Source organism: Sciurus vulgaris, assembly GCF_902686455.1.
Source record: "Sciurus vulgaris genome assembly, chromosome: X".
NCBI lineage: Eukaryota > Metazoa > Chordata > Mammalia > Rodentia > Sciuridae > Sciurus > Sciurus vulgaris.
The window spans coordinates 130,921,935-130,945,603 of NC_136471.1; the positions used below are offsets into that span (position 1 = coordinate 130,921,935).

General features: G+C 36.0%; 1 protein-coding gene across 7 annotated transcripts in view; it reads left to right on the forward strand.

The window, feature by feature from the left end:
* ARHGAP6 (Rho GTPase activating protein 6) overlaps positions 1 to 23,669 on the forward strand; it is a 483,185-nt gene that overhangs the window by 304,936 nt on the left and 154,580 nt on the right. The gene's annotated exons all lie outside the window — the stretch shown is intronic.

Sequence of the window (23,669 nt, forward strand, 5' to 3'; positions counted from 1 at the left end):
CACAATCTGGCTATTATGAATTGAGCAGCTATGAATATTGATGTGGCTGCATCACTGTAGTATGCTGATTTTTAAGTCCTTGGGTATAAACCAAGGAGTGGGATAGCTGGGTCAAATCGTGGTTCGATTCCAAGCTTTCTAAGAAATCTCCACACTGCTTTCCAGAGTGGCTGCACTAATTTGCAACTCCGCCAGCAATGTATGAGTGTACCTTTCTCCCCACATCCTCACCAACACCTATTGTTGCTTGTATTTTTGATAATCGCCATTCTAATTGGGGTGAGATGGAATCTTAGTGTAGTTTTGATTTGCATTTCTCTTATTACTAGAGATGTTGAACATTTTTTCATGTATCTGTTGATCGCTTGTAGATCTTCTGTGAGGTGTCTGCTCATTTCCTTTGCCCATTTGTTGATTGGGTTATTTGTATTCTTGGTGTAGAGTTTTTTGAGTTCTTTATAGATTCTGGAGATTAGTGCTCTATCTGAAATATGAGTGGCAAAAATTTTCTCCCACTCTGTAGGCTCTCTCTTCACATTGCTGATAGTATCCTTTGCTGAGAGAAAGCTTTTTAGTTTGAATCTATCCCAGTTGTTGATTCTTGCTTTTATTTCTTGTGCTTTGGGAGTCCTGTTAAGGAAGTCTGATCCTAAGCCAACAAGTTGAAGATTTGGACCTACTTTTTCTTCTATAAGATGCAGGGTCTCTGGTCTGATTCCAAGGTCCTTGATCCATTTTGAGTTGAGTTTTGTGCAGGGTGAGAGAGAGGGGTTTAGTTTCATTCTGTTGCATATGGATTTCCAGTTTTCTCAGCACCATTTGTTGAAGAGGTTATCTTTCCTCCATTGCATGTTTTTGGCACCTTTGTCTAGTGTGGGAAAACTGTATTTACTAGGGTTTGTGTTTGTGTCCTCTAATCTGTACCATTGAGCTACCTGTCTATTTTGGTATCAATACCATGCTGTTTTTGTTACTATTGCTTTGTAGTATAGTTGAAGTTCTGATATTGCGATACCCCCTGCTTCACTATTCCTACTAAGGATTGCTTTAACTATTCTGGGTATCTTATTCTTGCAGATGAATTTCATGATTCCTTGCTTTATTTCTGAGGTACGTCATTGGAATTTTAATTGGAATTGCTTTGAATCTGTATAGCAATTTTGGTAGTATGGCCATTTTGACAATATTAATTCTTCCTATCCAAGAACATGGGAGAGCTCTTTCCATCTCCTAAGGTTTTCTTTAACTTCTTTCTTTAGTATTCTGTAGTTCTCATTGAAGAGGTCTTTCACTTTGTTGCTCCTTGTCAGGCAACAAGGTCCGATGTACCTCCTCAGGGCCCGCCTGAGGAGAATACGGGGACGAGCAAGATGATGAGTGTCATTGGCAAAGGAAACACACTGAAGCCAGGAGGTCTGTTAGCCCACGAGGCACAGCAGGAATCTCGTTCATTGAGGAAATCACACAGCTTTTATGTAGGGTGAGGGCTAGGCGGGAACCAATCAGCTTAACGGTCAGCAAGGCATGGGGTGTTCACACAGGCGAGAGTCCCATAGGACTATATGGCAAGCAGGAGCTGATCACATTGGCGGAACTGTTGTTAACCAATCACTGACGGTGGTCCGATTTATCATCATTAACCTTTGAAACCGCCTTTGGGGCTTTGATCTTGCTCATTCACCAGGGAGTAAGGAGTCAGCCTGAGTTAGTTAACGTGTCATTAGTCCCAACATCACTTCTTTTGTTAGATTTATTCCCAAGTATTTTATTACCATTTCTACTATTGCATTGCTTCTAACAAGTTCTTCTATGACATAATTTGTGAAAAATAATGAATATTGTGTGTATCTAATACCACTTATGTGCATGTCTTACTATGGATGTTAAAATGCAGTTCTTCATTACAGCAGCCTATGAGTTTTCTGTTTTGTGACTTTTTTATTGACAGCCTTATTTGAATTTTTGCTGACTGTATCATACATTCAGTGACTACTTGCTAAAATGTTTATACTTAGGGTTATTTGAATGTTTAATGGTAACAAGGGGACATATATACAAATTGCAATTATTCCATAAAGTCTTTGTGTGTGTTTGTATGTGTAGTAAAGATGAAATGATGTTTTGTTTGAACTTGCCAAAGCATATACTTTCTCTTTCTCCAGTAGGGCACAACATTTTACCTATTTCCCTGTCTTCTGTTCTGATACCTTACAAGCCATTCATGATTGGTTGCAGATGGATATAATTTGCAATCATATCAGTAGTGAAATTCATCATACATGTGGATTATTCCTTTTCTTATCACACAGTCACTCCTGGCTCCAGACAGTCTTTGCTTTGACCTCATGTGTTTAAATTTACCTCCTTTTTCAATGTCTACATTTTGCTTTCTGGAGAAATAACCTTTGTTTCTCAAAATTTGAATAAATGGAATATGAAATTTTCCTAACTGTACATCCCAAAGTGACCCCTCTTTTGCAGCTGTTTATCCATTAAAATTACAAATTTATCTCCCTGTGTACATGTCTTGTCTCCCTCTAATTGATATCCATTGAGGTCTGAGATAGCAGTGTCCATATTCTTTAACTTGACCCTGAGGTGATGGAGCCTAGCTTTTATTTAGGTTAAAGTTGGCATCTGTGGAACTGTGTTCCTACTGTACACTGTAAATATGAACTAACACAACTCTTAAATCAAGCACTGTCAAACTAACATGAGGAGGCAGGCCACTGAGTTGTCTCTGAGAAACTTTGTTCTCTGACCCAAATCTCCAATATGGGTGACATGGTTGAAATCCAGCAAAGTCAATATTTACTCGAAGTGATGTGGTGGATACAGTGCTGTAGACAATGATTGTAAACCCCCCAAAAAGAAGGAGAATAACATATGCTTTTCTGTGTGATATTTTTCCCCCAGCTGTTTAGAGAATTATAAATTGCTGTGTCAAGAGCTTGTTTACAAAAGCCTGGCCAATTTCAAAATGAAGTTGCCTTTGAGTTGTCCCTGTTTCATCTCACTGTTTGGAAAATAAATCTGAACCATTCAGATGTAAATACATCAACTTAAAAGCAAATGGCAGTGAAAACCAAGTAAAGGCAAAAGATGTACCACAATTTAGCTATTCTCCTGGAGGAAAAATACGCATGGCAAGGTTTTTGTATCTTGTAGTTTTTATTATTAAATTTAGAGGAGACTAATTTCAAGGCACTATAACATCTGTTTTGTGTAGTATTTGACACAATGGTATATGGTGTCAGCAGTTGATGAAAAGGAATCAAAATTAAAATATGTGTGGGTAGACTTGTACTCATTAAAACAGATTGATAAGAGATGAGAGAAAAATAAAGGTATAGATGTAAGCAATAGTTCTCAAAGTGCAGTCCCCAAAACAGCAACATTTTTATCATGTAGAAATATATTAAAAATGTAAATACTGAGGTTCTTTTGGAGACCTACTGAATCAGAAACCCAGGGAATGGAGCCCAGTAATTTATGTTTTAACATAATCTTCAAGGAATTCTGATACACACTCATCTTTGAGAACCACTTCTCAAAGAAGTGGTTGTATATACCACTTCTGGATGTATATACAGGTACAGTTAGGGGTACCTGTATACAAACATAAATACAAATAGAGATATAGAAAGAAATATGGATATTTGAAAATACCACCACAAGATTTTCATAGAGGAGCAAATTATTTCTTTTTACTCACTATAATATGGGGTAGGGACTGTTCTTCTCTCTAGGGAATGGCTCTATGAGAAAATCTACTTAGGTACATTTGTTGAACTTTTCTCCCTTAAATTCATCTAAAGTGTTTGCCTATCAAGTCTGCCAAAGGGATAAATTCCTTCACTCTAAGACTTGTCTGTGCCACCCTCCACTTTGCCCTGATCAAGGCTGCTCTCTGTCCTGGTTCTATTCATTGGTTGGTCTCGTGACTTTGGTGATTGGATCCACAGGTGAATGCAGAGAAGATTCTAAAGCAAATAATATCCTACTCTTGAATCGTTTTTTTTTTTTTTTTTGGAATTTCTTTGTGTTTATGTTTTCCCCTTAAATTTTTTATCCAGGCATGTTTAATTTCTCTTCAGCCAATGACTGATATTCAGCACTTTTTACAATGGGGATGAATTTTAAACTACTAAATATTTGATGAAAAGGAAGTTTTGAATACAGTATATTATGTTACATTGCAAAATAATATAATACTATCCTGAAAGAAAATGTTGATATGCAAGAAAATATTTGGGAGAATATTTACTATGACATAATCAACAATTGACTAGGAGTTGTGGGTGATTTTAATATTAATCATTTTTCTTATTCTGTATTGCTGGGTTTTTTAGCTATAACCATGAATTGCTTTTGTAATAATCAAAAATAATACAAATTATGGGGCTGAGGATGTGGCTCAGTGCTAGAGTGCTTGTCTAGTACGTGTGAGGTGCTGAGGTGCTGGGCTCAATCCTCAGCACCACATAAAAATAAATAACTAAAATAAAGGAATTGTGTCCACCTATGACTAAAAAATTTTAAAAAAGATAATACAAATTATTGTATATGAAACAGTAAAGACAATAAAAAATGGGTTGAAATCTTTATATTTTCCCCTTTTCACTATACTGTGAATTTTATAGTCCACCAATTATGCCAGCTCTATTTTTCACCAGTTTTCACATTATAAACAATATTGCTAGATGGCAAAATTCAATGACAACTCTACCCTCAGAAATGAGGAAGTCATCTATAAACAGGTAATTGATTTAGGCATTAAAACCACATAGAATTTCCATGTAAGGAGAAGGGAATTGTTAAGAGTATGTGACAATAATAAAATGTGTTTCCCTTTGCTTTTTACACAAGATTATGGTGACTTGTCATGCTCATAAAGTGTTTTTTACTGAATAATAACACTTGCCCTAATATTTGGAGGCACAAGCCTTGATCCTCTTTTGAAGGACTGTTTTGGAAAATAAACATAAACATTGCTTTTAGCTTAGTTCTCCTTCCCTAAAATTCCTTCCTGCTCTAAAATTCTACAATGGAGTTGTAGAATTCCATAAGAATATTTGAACAATGATTTTCATATGGGAAAATGAATCATTTTACTTGCCATCCTTCATGTAAAGTTGTACCCCTTGGAATTTTGCCCTAAGGTGAGGCATGGGTTGTTTCTCTAAGCTGTAGGACGCCCTGGAATAAAGCAGTGTGGTCTGAGTTGTAAGGGTAGACCCCAGATCACTTTGATGTTCTTGGCTAATAGTAATAGCAAACCTACTTAAATCAGCTGGAATAGGAATTTTAGAGACTCATGTCACTGAAAATCCACAAGGGTGCTTGGTTACATCCCAATGACTTTGGATTTTTTCCCTGCAGTTCTTTTCATATTATGTTTCTCTCAGTGTTCCCTCTTGTTTGGCAGCAAGAAAACCTGTGGCAGTTTGGTGATAAATATGTAAATATCTGCACCAGCAATTCTTAACTGGGGGTGATTCTCCTCACTGCTACCAAGGAATACCTGGCAAATGTCTGGAGACATTTTTGGTTGTCACAATTGGCATCTACTAGGTAGAGACCAGGGATACTGCTAAACATCCTACAATGCACTGGACAGCTCCCTATAACAGAGAAGAATCAAACCTGAAAGTTCATAGTACTGAGATTCTGAAACACTGCCATAGAGAAAGAATAGTGTCCCTTTCTGTGTCTCTTGTTTATGTTCAGGGAATAGTTTCCAAAAGCTCCCAACTACCACTTCCTCATGTACTATTAATTACAAGGGAGTCAAGGGAGACCTGATGGCATTAGTCCTGGGTTTTGCAATCAGTCATCAGCAGAGGAGGTAGTATTACCAAGATCAACTTACTCAGTTGAAAAATGGACACTATACATTGTCAATAAGAACAATATATTCTCATTATGTAATAGTACTACTTAATTATGAGTAAGATAGAAGCATTCAGGCATCATTAAGAATGTTATGAACCACAAATGAATAAATGCACACTTAGTTAGCAATTGAATTCCTTACTGTAGGATTTGGACTAGCTCTTCTGTGTGTGTATGTGTATATATATATATACATACATATATATATATATATATATTCCATATATATATGGAATATATATGTGTAAGTGTGTGTATTCATTTTATAAAAATATATGTTTAAAATATATATATAAAATATATATATTTCATTTCATATATATGAAACATATATGTAATTTGCATTAGTACCTTTCTAGAAAAGAATATGACTGGAAGTAGCTCAATGAGAGAATATTGTTTTCATACACAATCATCTTCAACCAGGAGAAATGATGACTTTTAGAGGAGAGATTTACAGAAACTTTCTCTATACTGACTCATTCAACAATTTTATTACTAATTAAGGATAAGAGATGATATTCACTTGTGCCATGATGGTACCAGTAGAAATAATGAGAAAAGGTCAGATCTGGGCATGTCTTGAAGATCAACCAACAGAATTTACTGTCAGATTTTCTATGGTATGATATGGAGACATTTTAAGCCACTAGAAGGTTTGACTTGCTCTTGATTTAGATAAGCAACACCAGACAAGAGCAGGTTAGGAGGAAGTTAAGGAACCCAGGGGATTCAGGAAAATAATGTCCTGGTTGGAGATATAGATTAGGGAGCTATCAGTGCATGGATGTCATTTGAAGGAATGAGATCAAAGAGACTGAGGATGAAAAGTAAATCAAGAACAGAGCCAGGAAGAATTCCAACACTACATTACATTCAGAGACTAGAAAGAAACAGTATAGAAGACTGAAAATTAGTGGCCAGTGGAGTAGAAAGTGTGGTGTTCACAAAGCCAAATAAAGACAATGCTTTACAGAGAGAATGAAATTGTTTGCGATAGTAGATATGATGCTTCTAAGGGGTGGGGGGCAGGCAGTTTCTTTCAGTTTGCAGGGTAAGATTGTAGATAATGCATAACTATCAATAGCACCCATTTTCTTTATTTCTTTATTGGTTCTCTTTAGTGATACATGACAGTAGAATCCATTTTGACATAATTATAAAGCATAGAATACATATTATTTCTAATTCAGTCCCCAGTACCTATTCTTCCCCCTTCCTCCTGCCACTCCCTGCTCCATTCTTAAGAGAGTTCTGATTTGGAGATATTATGTACTTCCCCTGCTGATGGGTCAAGTAGGTGAAGACTAAGGATCAGTAAGAGGAGTGAGCAATGTAGTGGTTATTGGTAAACTTAATGACAGCAGGGAAATGAGAGCAGGGTTAATGAATGTTGAGGGTAAAAGCCTGATTGAATTTTGTTCAAGAAACATGGGTCAAGTAAGACTGCAAATCAAAGGGGAGGTTTATGTACACTCCTTCAAAGGATTTTTGCATGAAAAAGAGAGAAATAAAATGGTGCCTATGAAGAAGAAGTATGATAAAGAATTTTAGTTTTTATGGTGGGAGATATCACAGTATGTTTTAATGCTGGTGAGACTGCTGGGAGGAATGAGAAAATGGATGAGGCACAAGAGAATAGCTGGAATGATGTTCTTGAGGATACAAAAGGGAATGGAGTCTAGTGCACAGTAAGTACAAGCAAGCACTAAAAATAGGCAGCTCTTCTACATGAAATTAGTGGGTAAAGGGAATTCCACAGTTGGAAAACTAAGGAAGCCTAGACAGAGAGTTCACAAAATATGGGCATGAGCAATTCTGTTTGAATGGAAAGCAGAGTTTACTGGGAGGAAGCGTAAGAAAAGGGTGAGTAGGTGTCAGGCCATGGAAAGCCTATCATCTTCTGCAGAAAGGTCACAATTGATTTGCAAAGCACTGGAGAACTATGGAAGGCTTCTGAGCATGAAAGGGGCAGTGAGAAGAGAAACATCGTAACAGGCAAGGGAGGAAAATATCACAAACAGGTTTTAGTGGCACAGAGTGAAAGTCCAAAGGTATCGAGGAGTATGAGGGAAAAACATGAGTAACATGGGGACAAAATGAGTCCTGGTGAGATCCTTATTTAAGATTGCCTTTGCTCTTTGGACAGGGGCATGTCTTAGTAACACATTTATTTATTTGACATCAGAAACATAATTGTTTCCTTGTTTTGTTTTTGTGTTTACCTTAATTCTTCTTATTCTAGAACTTGAATAACTTTGCCCCAAAGAGAAAAAAGAGCCAACTTTGTCTTATGAAAAGCTAGGAAGCCTCCTCCTGCCTTCAGTTTTAATTTTCTTAATATTATCTACTTACAGCCTAAAGGATGGTCAAGTTGTAGGCTAAGACACTGACTTGGATTTTCTTTCCTTCTGGCCAAATTGTTCATCCTGCCACTCTAAGATGAGAAATACCTATGCCTTTCTCCCCATGTTTCCATGAAGATCAAAGAAAGATATTTATCAAGGAGGATTCCTTTCACAAATACATCATTAATCATTTGTATTTCTAAACAAATAGTGACCTTAACATACATTAATATTATGTTCTCCTTTTATGTGAAACATTACAACTTTATCTTGGATTTCTTAGAATTCAGCTACAAATTTAAAGAGTAGACACTAACTATCCATTATATTATATATATATATATACACATAACTATCCATTATATCATATATATGTATACATATACATATATATAAACATACATAAATTAGATAAAGAAAAATGATTTTTAAATTTTATTTTGCATAAGAGTTTTCTGGAAAACTTCTTGAAATGCTGGTTCCTGGGCCCCTAAAGTTCTGTTGTGGTCAATTTGGGAATGAACTTAAGCTGATCCATTTCATTCCCTCCATGTCAGCATTTGATTGCAGGGCCATGACTCCACACGAATGTCTGGAAACTGAAAAGGAAATTATTGAATCCTCAAGTAATTCTGTAAATGCTTACTTATGTATCTAAAAGCACATTATGTCTCAATTTCATTGTCAATCTCATTACACGTAAAATCAATTTTTAATGCATATTTTGTTCTCTTAGCAAATATTCCTGAACATGTGCAATGATTACTTAAAATTCACAGCTGAATATGTTAAAATCAAAATTGTAAAAATTCCTCAGAAGACAATGTAATGAACCTCAGAAGTAAATGCTTAAAAGAGATAAGAGCCCCAGGGCTCCACTTTTGACAAAAAGCACCCCTGGCTGACTCTACATTTAATCCTGTACCCACCTTTGGAGAACCTAATGTCTAAGTGAATTTTTTTGTCTCCAAAGCATTCTTGTCTTTATTCAATTATTTATCAAATTTATCAGTACCTACGACATGCAAAGTTCGATGTTAGATTCTAAAAATAAAATGCAGTGATAAACAATCTTTATCATTATAAAGTTTCTGGCCCAGTGGAAAAGACAATCAATGAAATGTACAAATATATAAAACCAATTACAAGTTGACATAAGTGCTAGGAAGAAAACCAACAGAGTGCGGAAATCAAGAAGCCAGAGATGGGTCTGGTTTGTAGCTCAGTGGTAGAATGCTTGCCTAGAGTATGTGAGGCACTGGGTTCAATGCTCAGCACCACATACAAATAAATAAATGAAGATATCATGTCCATCTACAACTAATAAAAATATTTTAAAAGCCATAAAACATTGATTTCATGTTGGGGCAGTCAGGAACCCATTTCTGAGCCAATGAGATATAAGCACAGACCCAAAAGTAGAGGAGAAATATCTGGGAAGAGCAGCTCAGGCACAGGAAACAGCAGGCAAAAACCCCAACATGAGACCCACCTTGCCTTGTCCCTAGATGCTTGGAGAACAGGAGGAAAGAAGGGTTTGCGGGAGGGAGAAACTACGGAAATTGGTCAGACATTTTAGCCCTTGAAAGTCCTACATGGGTGGGTTTTATTCTAAGTTCAATGGAAGCCCATTGATGGTCTTCTTCTATTGATGGTCTTACTTGTTTTTTGTTAGTTTTTAAAGCCTGAGTAGGGATCATCATCCTTTGTGTAGAAGTTAAATATACAGCTCTGGAGTCAGACTTCCCAGATGTGAGTTCTGGCTTTGTGTCTACACAGAGTGATCTCATGCTTGTTCCAACCTCTCTTTGCTCACTTCCTCACCTGTAAAATGGAACTAATAATAGCACCTGCCTCATAAGGTGTTCTAGCAGACTTAATAAATACATGTTACACACTGTATATGTCTTAAAATAAAGATTTATCCTCAAGAACATCATTCTGATTTCCCCCATGAACAATTAAATGGACAAGGGCAAGACTGGATGGTTAGGTCTCTTAGAAGGCTGCTAAATTTGTTTGGGGGAAATAACAATGAAGGCTGGAAGTAGGATAATGAAAGTGGAGATGGTGAGGAGTGGTCAGATTCCTGATTTGTTTTGGAGGTAGAGTTGACAGAACTTGGTAATAGATGAAATGTGGGACATGAGGTCAAGAAAAGAATAAGGAAATACTATTTGCTTTTTGGCTCAACCAACTGTGTGGATAAAAATCATCATAATTTTTATCATCAGTCATCTTAATCATTGTCATCAACAACAACAACATTTACTGAGTGGGTGCTGCATGCCAGGCACTGTGATAAATGCTTTATAAATACTTTTCAAAACGTGGGAGGTTGGAGTACAAAGACATTTACGAGAAGAGACAGTGAAGAGTTCAATAATGGATAAGTCAAATTTGATATAACCTTGAGATACAAGGTGGAAGGGTCCAGAAGGCAGTTGGATAGCTGACTCCATAAACCTCAGAGATTACTGGTTTGGAGATAATACTTGAGAGTCATGAACTTTGCAATGGAATTCACCACCGTGTTCTTTTATATAACCACTCGGGCTGTTACAATAATATTTTTATCTCTTTTGGTCTAATCCTTTTTTGAGTTTAAGACCTGCTTCCTAAGAACCTTAGTGTCAATTAAATTTCCAGTCATTTTTCTATAGTGTAAAATAAAGTATTCCATTAACCTTTCTGACTTTGAAACAGAACTCTACTGAACTCAACTTGCTTAATGAGGTTCATACTTAACTTGCTTAATCTGAGGTTTGTGTTGTCTGTGAAACATCTCCTAATCAAAACTCAAGAAAAATTTAGTTCAGGTTATGCTTTGAAATCAACAGAAATATATTAATTCATATGGGTATAGCAAAGTATTTATTCACAGTGTTTAAGTTGACATTAAACAGTTTTTCTAGTCCCACACATTTAGTGGCATAAGGTCTTGAGAAAGCACGAATTTTTTTTCTATCAGCCTCATATTTCATGAAGCTTGCCAAACACAGTTCATTTTCCATAGAAATTTGCAAACCTGAGTAGTGGCCAAATTTTGAGTCACTGAATGTAAGCCAGTGAATAAAATTGTTAAACCCTTTGATTTACCCCCAATTTTTTCCCTTAAAAAGTAACACAGCATGTGCCTCAGGGTTTTATTATTCGACATCTATAACCCACAGAACTTGAGCATGTTTGAGAAGTCTGTATGGACATTTCAGTACAGAATGAGAACAGGCAGCTCTGTCGGGATGTTGGTTTGCACCCTTAGTCTTCCACAGGAAGCCTACTCCTTCACACTTCCATTGATATCTTTCAGATGGCAATGACATCAGCTTTTAAACAAGGATAGTATCAAGGGCTTTATAGGTTGGAAAATGTTAAGAGAAATCCAGAATAGGTAAAAGTTACATGTTGGTCCACGGTATGATAAATTCCAGAAGCTATGCATTGTAACTAATTGAGGCCACTTAGCTAATTGTTCTTTTGAGACTTTAGTCCTATTAGTAGAATGTACTGATTAAACAAAACCTTAAGCATAAGGCAGGATGGACTGGTTATTTTTAAGAAAATAATGGTCATGGACATAAATCGCTTGTTCCCAAGAGGCATTTGGAGAGATGAAGGATATGGAGATAAACAAGTGATAATAATAATGAAAATTAATAATTAAAATGTGTCAGTAATGTAATTCTCTTAGTGAATGATGAACTTATGTAAGAATATCAGGTTTTCCTTTAACCCAATTATCACTGCAGTATTCTCTTCATTGGCCTGCATCCTTCATTTTCATCTTCTGCTAATTTCATTTTTGCTTATAATAGTAAAAATACATAGTCCCCTATAAGCAATACCCTAATTTAAAAATACCAACAATATGCTTTTAAAAAGTAGATCCATTCCCCTCCCAAAGTAGAGGACAACTGAATTTCAGCTAGGAAAAACGCAGTGAGCTATGAGGGCCCACTGTGCTTACGTAGCATTGGAGATAATGACTCCAAGAGATACAAGAACAACTGTTAATTTCAAACCCATTCTCATGAATGAAGCTTTGAGCATGATGAGAAGGGAGCCAGCACTGGGTGCTGACCATCTGAGGGTTCAGGGAGGGGTCTGCACCTTGCAGCTGGAGCAGAATTCTTATCATCAATGGCTGAGAAGTTAAAGTGAGGGGTGGGGCCCATGATACTAGGGATCAGTGGTTGTAGTTCCATCCTTGGAAGCTGACTCTCAACATAGCCCCTGATATACCACATAGGTGAATTAATAAGAGCAGAGGTCCCAGAATCTTTGGGAAAGTGTCATTTCAAGGAGATAAGGACAGCATTTCCTTTTTAAAACTAGCAGCTTTATCAAGATAAAATTTACATACCATAGAGTTCAACCATATGAAGAGTACAGTTTAATGACATATTCACGGAGTTATAGAGCATTACCATGGTCAATTGTAGAATAATTTCATCACTCCTAAAAGAATACTTCACCCCTTAGTCATCACTCTTCTCCATTCCCCCTTAGATCCCTGAAAACCATTAATCTGTCTCTCTAGATTTGGCTATTTCAGACATTTCCTATAAATGGAATAATACAATATATGATCTTTTGTGTCTGACTTTTTATTTAGCATAATATTTTCAAGGTTCAGCCATACTGTGGCATTATCAGAGCTTTATTCGTTCTTATGGATAAATAATATTCCATTGTATGGATATGCCATATTTGGTTATCTCTTCATTAGTAGACAAACACTGGGGTTGTTTCCACTTTGGGGCTATTATGAATAATGCTCCTATGAAAATTCATGTGCAAGCTTTTGTGCAAACATTTGCTTTTCATTTTTGGGGGGGTATACGTAAGAGTTGAATTACTGAGTTGAATGGTAACTCTCTGCTTAACATTTTGAGAAACTGCCAAACCATTTTCCAAAGCATTTTGCATTCTCACCAGTTGTATATGAGGGTTCCACATCCTCACCAGCACTTTTTTTAAAGCCATCTGCGTGTGTGTAATGTGTATCACACTCTGATTTTGATTTGCATTCCCCTGATGGCTAATGATGTCAGACATCTTTTTATGTGCTTATTAGCCAATTGTATATCTTCTTCAGAGAAATATCTATTCAGATCATTTGTCCAGTTTTTCACTGAGTTATTTGTCCTTTTATTATTGAACTTGTAAAAGATTTTACATATTATGTATACAAGTCCCTTATCAGATGTGTAAGGTATATTTTCATTTAAATGATTTTTTTCTTCCAACATTCATATCTCATTTCTACTCTTTACTGTAAGCTGGCATATGTCTATGTAGCCATTTACCTCAACTTTTTAACTTTCAGATTTTCCCCATAGTGAGTATTCTAGGTCTTTTGTGCCCAGGGAGGACTTTCAGAGCTGAGAGCTCCCCAGGGTGTCTGACTCAGAGGATCACAATGACCCAAGGCCTTCTCCCTCCCAGGGCCTCTTGCTGTACATTCCACCCAGGGAGCCTGCCCAGCCGGCTCTTCCAGCTCTGAACAGTGTCCCTGCCTCCTGCTTCCACTGTTCCTACAAGGAACGGGGACCCTGTGTGGGGAATATGGGGGGTCAGTTCTGTCTGGAGCTGCTGCTGTTGCTAAGGTGTAAGGACCCTGGAGAGGTAAGAAGATAGGGTGTGTTTATTTCAGTCTCTGTATAGTTTTCCTCTCACTAGAAGCAAGAAAGAAACAGGGCGGAGAGATGTGAAAGGCTTCATAGGGTAATGATTCCAGGATAGCACCAGGGGAAGGGGACACAGCAGCAAAAATGGAGACATGCGATAGCATTGGAAGAATTCTCTTCACTCAGTAAGCTACAGTTTGAGTGTCTTTCGGCTTCAAAGTTCACAGTGTTCAGATAACAGTTAAGATGTCTCTTCCTATTGATTTAGGAGAAGATTTGGAGCCTTCGAGCCAAGCTGGCTGGAATGCACTTCATCATTGCCAAGACACTCATATTTTTATTGAACTCATACAGCAAATCTTAGTAAGGACCCACCCTTTATTTTGCACCTTTCATTTTGGTTATTTTCTCAGAATTCATAACTTGATGAAATTTGATTTTAAAATGCATACTGGCTTATAATGTTACTGTTGCATATGCTGTAGTTGCCTTCTAGACCAGCAATTCTATGCTACAGGTAAGGAAACTGACCATCAGATTGGATTAGGCTGTAGCTGATTTACCTGGCTAGTCTATGACAGAAGAAAGAGTAAACATTATTGCTACCAAGTTTCTCTTTGGATTCCAATCATTCAATACTATATAATGACTGACAACTGGTGACAGGAGCATGCATTTCCATAGATGCTGTTGATTTTATGAGAGCTTGATCTTTCAGCATATACTGATATGGAACCACAAAATATAGTCTATCTCCTTTCTGTGGCCAAGCCATGAAGCAAAAACAGGTGGTTGATTGAGAAAACTTTGGTTTTGCTGCTTGCCTCTGATAAAGGTAGCCTTTAGTGCAAACTTTAAAACTTTCTTCTTTTTCTATGATTCTAGTGTTTTATAATTTCATAGAAAAATATAATTTCACTTTTCTCATTATTAGTTTAGAATATTATGAGAACATTCACAGAGCTCAGATACATGCTGGTATCATATAGCTATAAGTAAGTTTCTTTGAATCTTTCATAATTTAACAAACATTAGTTTATTTGCTGAATTGTTTTTTGACACCAACAAGGTGAAATAACAGGTTTTCTACAAGTTATATATCTATTATCCTAAACTATGTGATCATTCCACTGTTATTCACATGCTTATCTGTTCCCTCTCTATCCTAGGCATATACCATCACATATACAACTTAAAGAAATGCAAATTATTTGGTGTGTTAGAAGGCAAGTTGTTTTTGAATAAAATTTCCTGTTCTTAGATTATGATAATTTGCAATTTGTTGAGTGATTCAATTTTATAAGGAAAGATTTTTTAATTTTTTTAATTTGTTCTAATTAGTTATACATGACAGTAGAATGCATTTATGCATTTTGATAAATCATATGTAAATGGAGTATAATTTCTCATATTGTAGGATCACATTGGTCATGCAGTCATATATGTACATGAGGTAATAATGTCTGTTTCACTCTACTATCCTTCCTACCCCCATATCCCTTCCTCTCCCTTCACTCTCCTCTACCTAATCTAACGTAACTCTATTCTTCCCTAGCACCCCTCACATTTATTGTGAATTAGCATCCGCATATCAGAGAAAACATTTTGCCTTTGGTTTTTGGGTTTGGCTTATTTTGCTTAGTATGATATTCTCCAAATCCATCCATTTACCAGAAAATGCCATAATTTCATTCCTCTTTAAAACTGAGTAATATTGCATTGTATGAAATATATATATATATATATACATATATATATACCACATATATGTATGTGTGTACATACATATGTATATACACACACACAGAGATAGATATATATACACACATTTTCTTTATCCATTCACCTTTTGAAGGACACCTAGGTTGGTTCCACAATTTAGCTATAGTGAGTTGAGCTGCTATAAACTTTGATGTGGCTATGTCACTGTAGTATGCTGATTTTAAATCCTTTGAGTATTAACCAAGGAGTGGAATAGCTGGGTCAAATAGTGGCTTTATATGGTGATTCTAATTATTCACAATATTAATAACCATCAAATAAATCAATGGAGGTTGTTGCAATTGCAGATTCCTCAGTAGCTATATTGCTTTTGGTTGGGGACATTTTCTTCCTACCTTCATGGGGGCAAAAGACACAAAGAAAGTAAATATCTTTGTTTTCCAATTGTCTCTGTCAATCCTGCTGATGGGAACTGTGCATTTTAGTGATATTTAATAAGTAATTTAAAATTGACAGCTGTCTGTAAAAAGAAATAGATTTTAAAATCGCTCCATTGTACCTAATTTAGGATTAAGAAAAATCATTTGTAGAGACCAGGTTAAGGCCAAGTTCCTCATCACAGGCAGAAAATGGGATTTTGTAAACCGGCAGAGCCTGAATTTATTATTGTATGCAGCTGTGCAAATTTGCAAACATTTCCTTCTCTAGTCAGAACCGTGTGGAAGGAGCCAGTTTGGACTGCTGCCTTGATAGCCAACATTTGTGAAGGCTGAAATGCAGGAAGCTATTCAGATATGTGAACCTTTTTCACATATTTTAATCTGGGCATTAAATGCCTGGTAGAAAGAGTATGCAAGTCAGGTAGTCCTGATTCAATGTCATGCTAGGAGTAGATCAGCAGCCTTTTATTCTGGTCATTTAGGTGAATTTCAGAACATCACTTGAAAGGCCCTTGTGTGTGTGTGTGTGTGTGTGTGTGTGTGTGTGTGTGTTTAGTATGTCTTCTAAGGGCTATGAGTATAGAAAGATTGGGGACAGGCAGGACCTGAGTTATCAATTAAGGTATCATTATTTCATACTGTAGCTTTCTCCAAATTAATTGATGAGAGAAAGACAGTAGCTCACAGTTCCTGTGAGCACCAGACTTGCATTTATATGTTCTCAGTTCATCTTTGGAACCAGGGAAGGTGTGCAGACTGTTCATGCTCAGGCACACCCCCACAGCTGGGATAGATGGTCCTTCTCTGGTTACTATGACACCTAGTGTGGTGATGTTTGCAAAAATTTACAAGAGGCAACTTTCCACATGTAACTGCAGAGCAGTTATTGCACTAGGTGTTCTTGAGTTTGATTTGCAATTAGTTCCTCAATGCATTCTTATGAAGTCAAATGGGCAGGAAAAATTAAATGACAGGAGACTGGTTTCATGATTCTGATTGATTTAAATTCACATTTTCTGTTAGAAATAGATATAGGTTGTATTAACTAAAATCCTAGAGGTAGATGACAAATTAATTTACCTTTCAAATAGTACTCACCAAAAACAGGACAGGGTGTGTGTGTATGTATGTGTGTGTCTGTTAAAAAAAAAAGGCTTCATTTCTTATTAAAATTTACAGTTTAGACAATTCTATATATGTAAGCTGGAGATAGAGACAATGTTTCTTCTGTAATGTTGTGAGAAGTAAATAAGCTGATATACATCATGTAATTAGAATAGTGCCTGGAATATAAGAGCCCAGTAAATGTTCAGTGTTGTTATTATCACTTTTTAATATTAAACTATGCTGGATTTTTAATACTAATGTTGGTTCATTGAACACATATGAAGAACACCAAGTGATATTCAGGCATTTTTAAAAATCTGCCTCAAGTTGCTTGTTAGCTAGTGAGGAGATCATAGCAGAAACAAATAGCTGCATGAAATAGATGTATGCCCAGATATCCTGGGAAAGCTGTCAACCTGAGCACTCCAGTCTACAGGGACTAGTGAGACATTTTCCAGAAGAGGATGCTCCCTGATGCTGTTCTGATGTGTGGGTACATGGACAAAAGCAGGGTTAAGGTTAACTTCACTTTTAGGAGTGTCTTGAGTTTGGTTCAGTGTTTGGACAGATGGGATATTCCATGTCTTGGGTCCATGGGACCTTATATTCCAGGTCCGTGTTGCTCAAGGTCCATGTCCAAAGTGTATCCTTGACTTAAAACACATTGCTTTATATTTTCTATATAGGTGTTTTTGGTAATAACTTATTAAAAAAAACTTTTTTGTATTCATACAATAGTACTGTTGGAGAGTGTCGGTTTTAAAAGTCAAGAGAATTTATTCATCTTAAATCCGTACACCCTGTGGGTAAAACTACTCATCTCTCATTATTCTGTCCAATTCAAGAAAATATCAGAATAGAGCACTTTGCAGACAAACTAAATGATTTTTAATTCAACGCATATACTAATGTCTACTAGTCTGTTATTTCTCTCTTTTAAAACTCTGATATGATCACTTTTATGTAACCACTCATGAAAAAATATCATATACAGAAGGTGTGGTGACAAATACCTATAATACCAGCAACATTTGCGGATAAGGCAGAAGAATCACAATTTGATACCTTTTAGCAAGGCCCTAACTCAAAATAAAATAAAAAGTGTTGAACATGCAGCTCACTGGTGAAGCACCCCTGGGTTCAGTCCCCAGTACCCCCAGCCACCATGCACAGAAAGCATATTCATTTCTTCTTCTGAAGAAAGAAAGAAAGAACCGTTCTACTTTTTGCAGGATGATTTTTTTATTTAGAAATAGTGAATTAATACTGGGGTGGCCTTCTCTTGATCTTACAAATTCTCTTTAACATCCTGGCCACTTCCCAAATTATGTTTTGGATACAGAATGTGCAGAAAGTGAAAACCTGCTTTATGTGATCCTATCTGAGGTTTTACTGATTTTAATACCAGATCCTTTAGTTTTTCTTTCTGAGTGATGCAAAAAAAATGCACATAGACTTCTAGATTTGTTCAGAATCTCATTCTTCTGTGCATTGAATTCTGGACACACAGCATGACTCAAAGTTGGCATGGTTTTCCAGGGTAGGGTTTCTCAACCTCAGAAATTTTCACATTTGAGGCCAGCTCATTTCTTGTAGATCTGTTCTGTGAATTGTAGGATAATTAGCAGCATCCCTGGCCTCCACCCAGGAGATACTCAGGGCACACTCTACCCACTCCCACATTCTGACTCCAGACATTGCTAAATGTACCCTTCCAAGAGGTTCAGTTGTCCCTGGTTGAGAACCACTCCTTTAGAGGAAAACAGTATGATAAAGAAATCTTTACAGAAGAATTAACTGAACTATAACCAATACCAGAGGTATGGTTTTGCGTTGGATGTCACTATATGGGGAAGGTGGAGTCTAAAAGTCTAGAACAAAGGTGAGAGAAAGAGATTCAGAGAGGTTGTCTCACAGTCTGGACACCACTAAGCCTTATACAACCCAGGACCCACATCTGGTGGATTTAGTCCTCTGTTACCCTCCAAGTGGGGAATCAAGGGTGAGGGTTGGTCTTGGTGGTGAAGAACAACAGCATTTGGGGATGTCAGATAAGAAAAAGTGAGGATTATGCATCACCACAAGCAGTAAGTAAGGTGTCCAGGTGATTATATGTCAGAGGTGACACCTTGACAAACGTCAGACATGTGCAGCTTCAGATCCTTTGACATATAAAACTTTTATGTTACATCCAAACTTCTGTATTGCCTCTGCTTCCAACTGTGTAATTTTTCCTTTGGGAATCTATAGAATCAGAAGAAGGCTCCCTTGATTAATATGAGAACTGTAGCCAACAATGATTGAGTTTTGGAATTATTAACATAAAAAGACTCAATGAGGGATATCAGCACATTTTATAGATGAGGAAACTAAGGCATAGAAAGGCTAACAAAGTTTCCCAAGTTTCCATAGGAGTTAGGCTATGATTATAACTTTGAACTATACTGCATGGTTTTAAATACTGTACACCCCCTAACTTCACCCATGGCACTGGAAGCCATCTTTGCAATTGTGTGGATTCTTAACTTGTCCCAGAGTCCCTGCATTTGATGACCAAATATAAAGCATGGAAAATGTTTGGGAGAAGAAAACAATATTTGGATGGTTTGAAGAATTGAGGTAATTTAATATTGTTAGAAAAAGCTTTCATTAATAAGAAGAAACTAAATCCTGGGTCCTGGGATGTTTTTGTTGGCCACAAGGACAATTATATTTGAATGGAGGATTTATGATTTAAATTTTTTGATAAAAGAATCAGGTGTGATTTATTGTGATAAATATTTTGGGACCCAAATGACTATTCTTCTCTCCTCAACTTTTCCACCCCTCACCATTCCCAGTCCAATCCTGTTCTTTATTTTTCATTTAATCTTCTACAAGAGTCAGGTGTTTCACACGAAGTTAACATGGACATTTCAAAATATGCAAAATATTTCAAATAACAAAATATATCAGTCAATTATCCCTACTGATAAGGCTCAAGATCAAATAGGGCCAAAAGGAATTAGAAGCCAAGACATACAAAAACATCAATAAGAAGTAAGAACTTCAACTAACTAAAATGTTCACAACCACAGGCTGATTAATATTTTCTTAAGGCAATATGGAACACTACTAGATGCCACTATGTTCTAGTAATGGCGGAAACTGAAATAGTTTTTCTCTCGTGATTCCTATGTTAAGTTGTGTTCAGTAGAATCTCTTAGATTATTTATTAATACAATTGTCTGCTATTTTATATTTTTTAAGTCTTAGAATTAAACTCTGTCTTGATATTTTTTGCTATTGTCTACTGCTAAGGGGAAAATTTCAGATTTAGGGGAAAGACTTTATTTCCTTTTTGTACAGAGTTGAGAAAGGAAAACATAAACTTAACATTGTTTCCAAATGAAATGAGCAACTTTGCCTTTCTTTCTTGATAAAATTTTTACTGGAGGAACTATAACGTGCCTTTGTAGTAGTTATTACTTTATGACTTTTGTAACTTTATATTTTTTTCTTACATTTACAGTCATTAAGTCACTCTCATTGATGGGCAAATTTATTTCTTATTTTTATATTTTAATCAGCTTAAACTTTGGCCTTTTCCCAGTGAAGTCCTAGGTCAAGGGAAGATCTAGTCTTCCACTTCCAGTGTGGATGTGGGTGGTAGAGGTCAGAAAATAAAAGACCATTACTTTGGTGCCAAAAACATTCTTAGACAATGAGAAAAATTAACTTATTTGAATTCTTGATGTATCTGTTCTGAAAGAGAACTGGAAGAGAAACCATTTTAGTGTATGTGATTTGACTTGAGGAAGAGAATGACACTCCTCTCATTCTTAGAAAATTCTTGTTCTAGAATGTGATTATTGACTTGCTTAGGAAGTAACTTGTTGAGGATAGTTAAGACTTTCAGCTTTAACCAGTGAATTGTTTTTCAATCTTTTGTTTAAAATCTTTGAATTAATAAAAATTTTTCTTCCACCTAAGAAAGTAGTGTATACAGCAACAGTGTCTAATAAAACTCTTGGTGGTGGTGGAAATTCTGTCTGTGCTGTCCAATATGGTAACCGCTCACCTGATATGGATGTTTAGCATTTAAAATGTGTCAACTGTAACTGAAAAACTGAATTTTGAATTTAAATGTAAATCACTTAAATGGAAATATTCATATAGAACTACCACATTGAAAAGTACAAGTATAGAGTGTTAACTACCAGTTAATATGCATCTCTGGTTTGAAATATTCCATTGCATTCTCATCCTACATATCTAAATTTTGATTTGGAAATTGTGTTAACAATTATGGTCTTTGATAAGGATAAATTACTTTCAGATAATATTTTAATCTCTAATCTTCATTGTGTGCTTTCAAGGTAGATGTTTATGGAACTACACCCTGGAAATTAGCTTGTTAGCTTATTGCTTTGCCTTTTCTAATAAGTGATCTGTGAGAATTTTCTTGTTAATTATATATTATTTAGTGAATTTGAGTTCTTTAATATTATTGAGACCCAATATCATTAAGCATAGGAGAAAATATACATTATATCCAGTGGAAAGCCCAAAAGTAGAATTCATGAGTTTTAGGTCAGCAAAAGTTCAGGCATTAATGGAAATCAAAAGAGAATCCATTTAATATGAAAAGTTTCTGCAGACCTTCAACTTTTAAAGGTATACCACATATACATCGTATTTTGCCTGTGACCTCCCTGCTCTTTGAATCCAACCTCCAACAGAATTTGAGTAGTAGGACATTAACCTTGTGGATGTGGTACTCCATGGTATTCCTAGTATTTTAAGGGAATAAAGAACAAAATATCTACACACTGGTACCACTTCAAAAGTGGTAAGCACCTTAAGCGAAGGAGACTTTAGAATGCATTTGATGTAATTTAGTTTCATCTAACATATAAACTCACTAATGCTGTATGAAATATAGACCCACTAATGCAGTCCTGTCAATATTGATAACCTGAGTTCTACAAAAGAAAGTAAAGCATATGTCTGGTGTTCCTCTATGTCAGACAGTGTATTACATCCATTGCACACATTTTTTTGCCTTTTTGTTTTTGTTTGTTTTTTCATGCTCTGAAGCAATTACCATCACCCTTGCATTTATTGATGAGGTCATGAAGAGTAAGAATTAATTAATTTGACCAAATTTACAAAAATGGTAATTCTGTTTAATTCCACCCTTCTCACTTGAAGAGCAAAACATATAACTGTAGATGATCCCAAGATTGGTTAATTCACAAACACATGCTAACATTGAAAAAAACGGGACATTTTATCTTTCCCTTCCCCACTCCTGGTCACAAGTTGGCAGACACAACTGCAGACATTACATCCTTAAGCAAATAGATCCAAAAATGGAACAACAAATTTTCCTAGCACATATCTATATGGTTTTTTATCAGAGGGAAAACTTTTCCCCAGAAGATACTACTCTCTCAGGAGTCTTGCCATTTTCCTCATTCAGTGGTCAGGATCTACCACAACCTATCCCCAAACCAATCACTGCCAATAGGAATATAGCTATGTATGAAAATTAATATTTGGTATGGAGGAATGGACATTCAATTCCTGGGACAGTAGATTGAGTTCATCACTCCTGAGCTGGTGGAAGGTCAAATGCTGGGATTCATTCCAGCTCTGCCAACAAGGAAGGAGTGGTGAGGAACCCTGTTAGGTACCTAGCTATTGAATGGCTGCCATATTTAGAATGCCACAGCATTCTAAATGTACATCTCTCATAGCATTAATACCATTTGACCTTCTCTCATCATTGTTGGTGGGCTATCTCTTTGGTAGATTCTAGATTCCTTAATGATGGGGACTTACTGTTTTCACCAGCACCAGGTATAGCACCTTGTCCTAGAGCATGTTTGATTAATATTTAATTGATTAAATTAATTAAAATTTTTGCCAATTAATTAAAATTTTTCTTACATTTTCATTGAATCTAATTTATTTAAAATCAACTTATTCACTTTAATGTCAACACCCTCCCAGTAAAGTTATGTTTATTCATTCCAGAAAATGATTAATGAGCCTTAATCATAAAGGTACTGGAATAAACTTACTGCGGGTACTGTGTAATATAAACCCTGAAAAGACTGTTTATAATTTTGTGTGGGTATAGGAGGAGAAAAAGAGTCAAATATAAATAAGAGTGGGAAAGAAAATTTGTTTTGAGTCAATTGTATGTATCTGTTAACATTTTACAGAATCTGCTATAGAATTTATCATTTAAAGATTATGAAGGTAAAGAAATGACTTGTATATAAAGTCACTGAAGTCTACTTGAAGCTCCGTTATTAAATTTGTCTTAGGTAGACTAATTTCAAATTCATTGTACTATTGTACATGCCACTAATTTCATCAAAAATATTTTTCTGTAAAATGAGATCAAAATACCAGATTTTGGTTATTCTAACATCATATGAAGTATGAAGCCAGTGTTACAAGTCCCAATTTGTTTTATAATATAAACCCTTTTTAGAGTTTATCTTTTTCAGTGTAAAGTTTTTTTTTAAACTTCC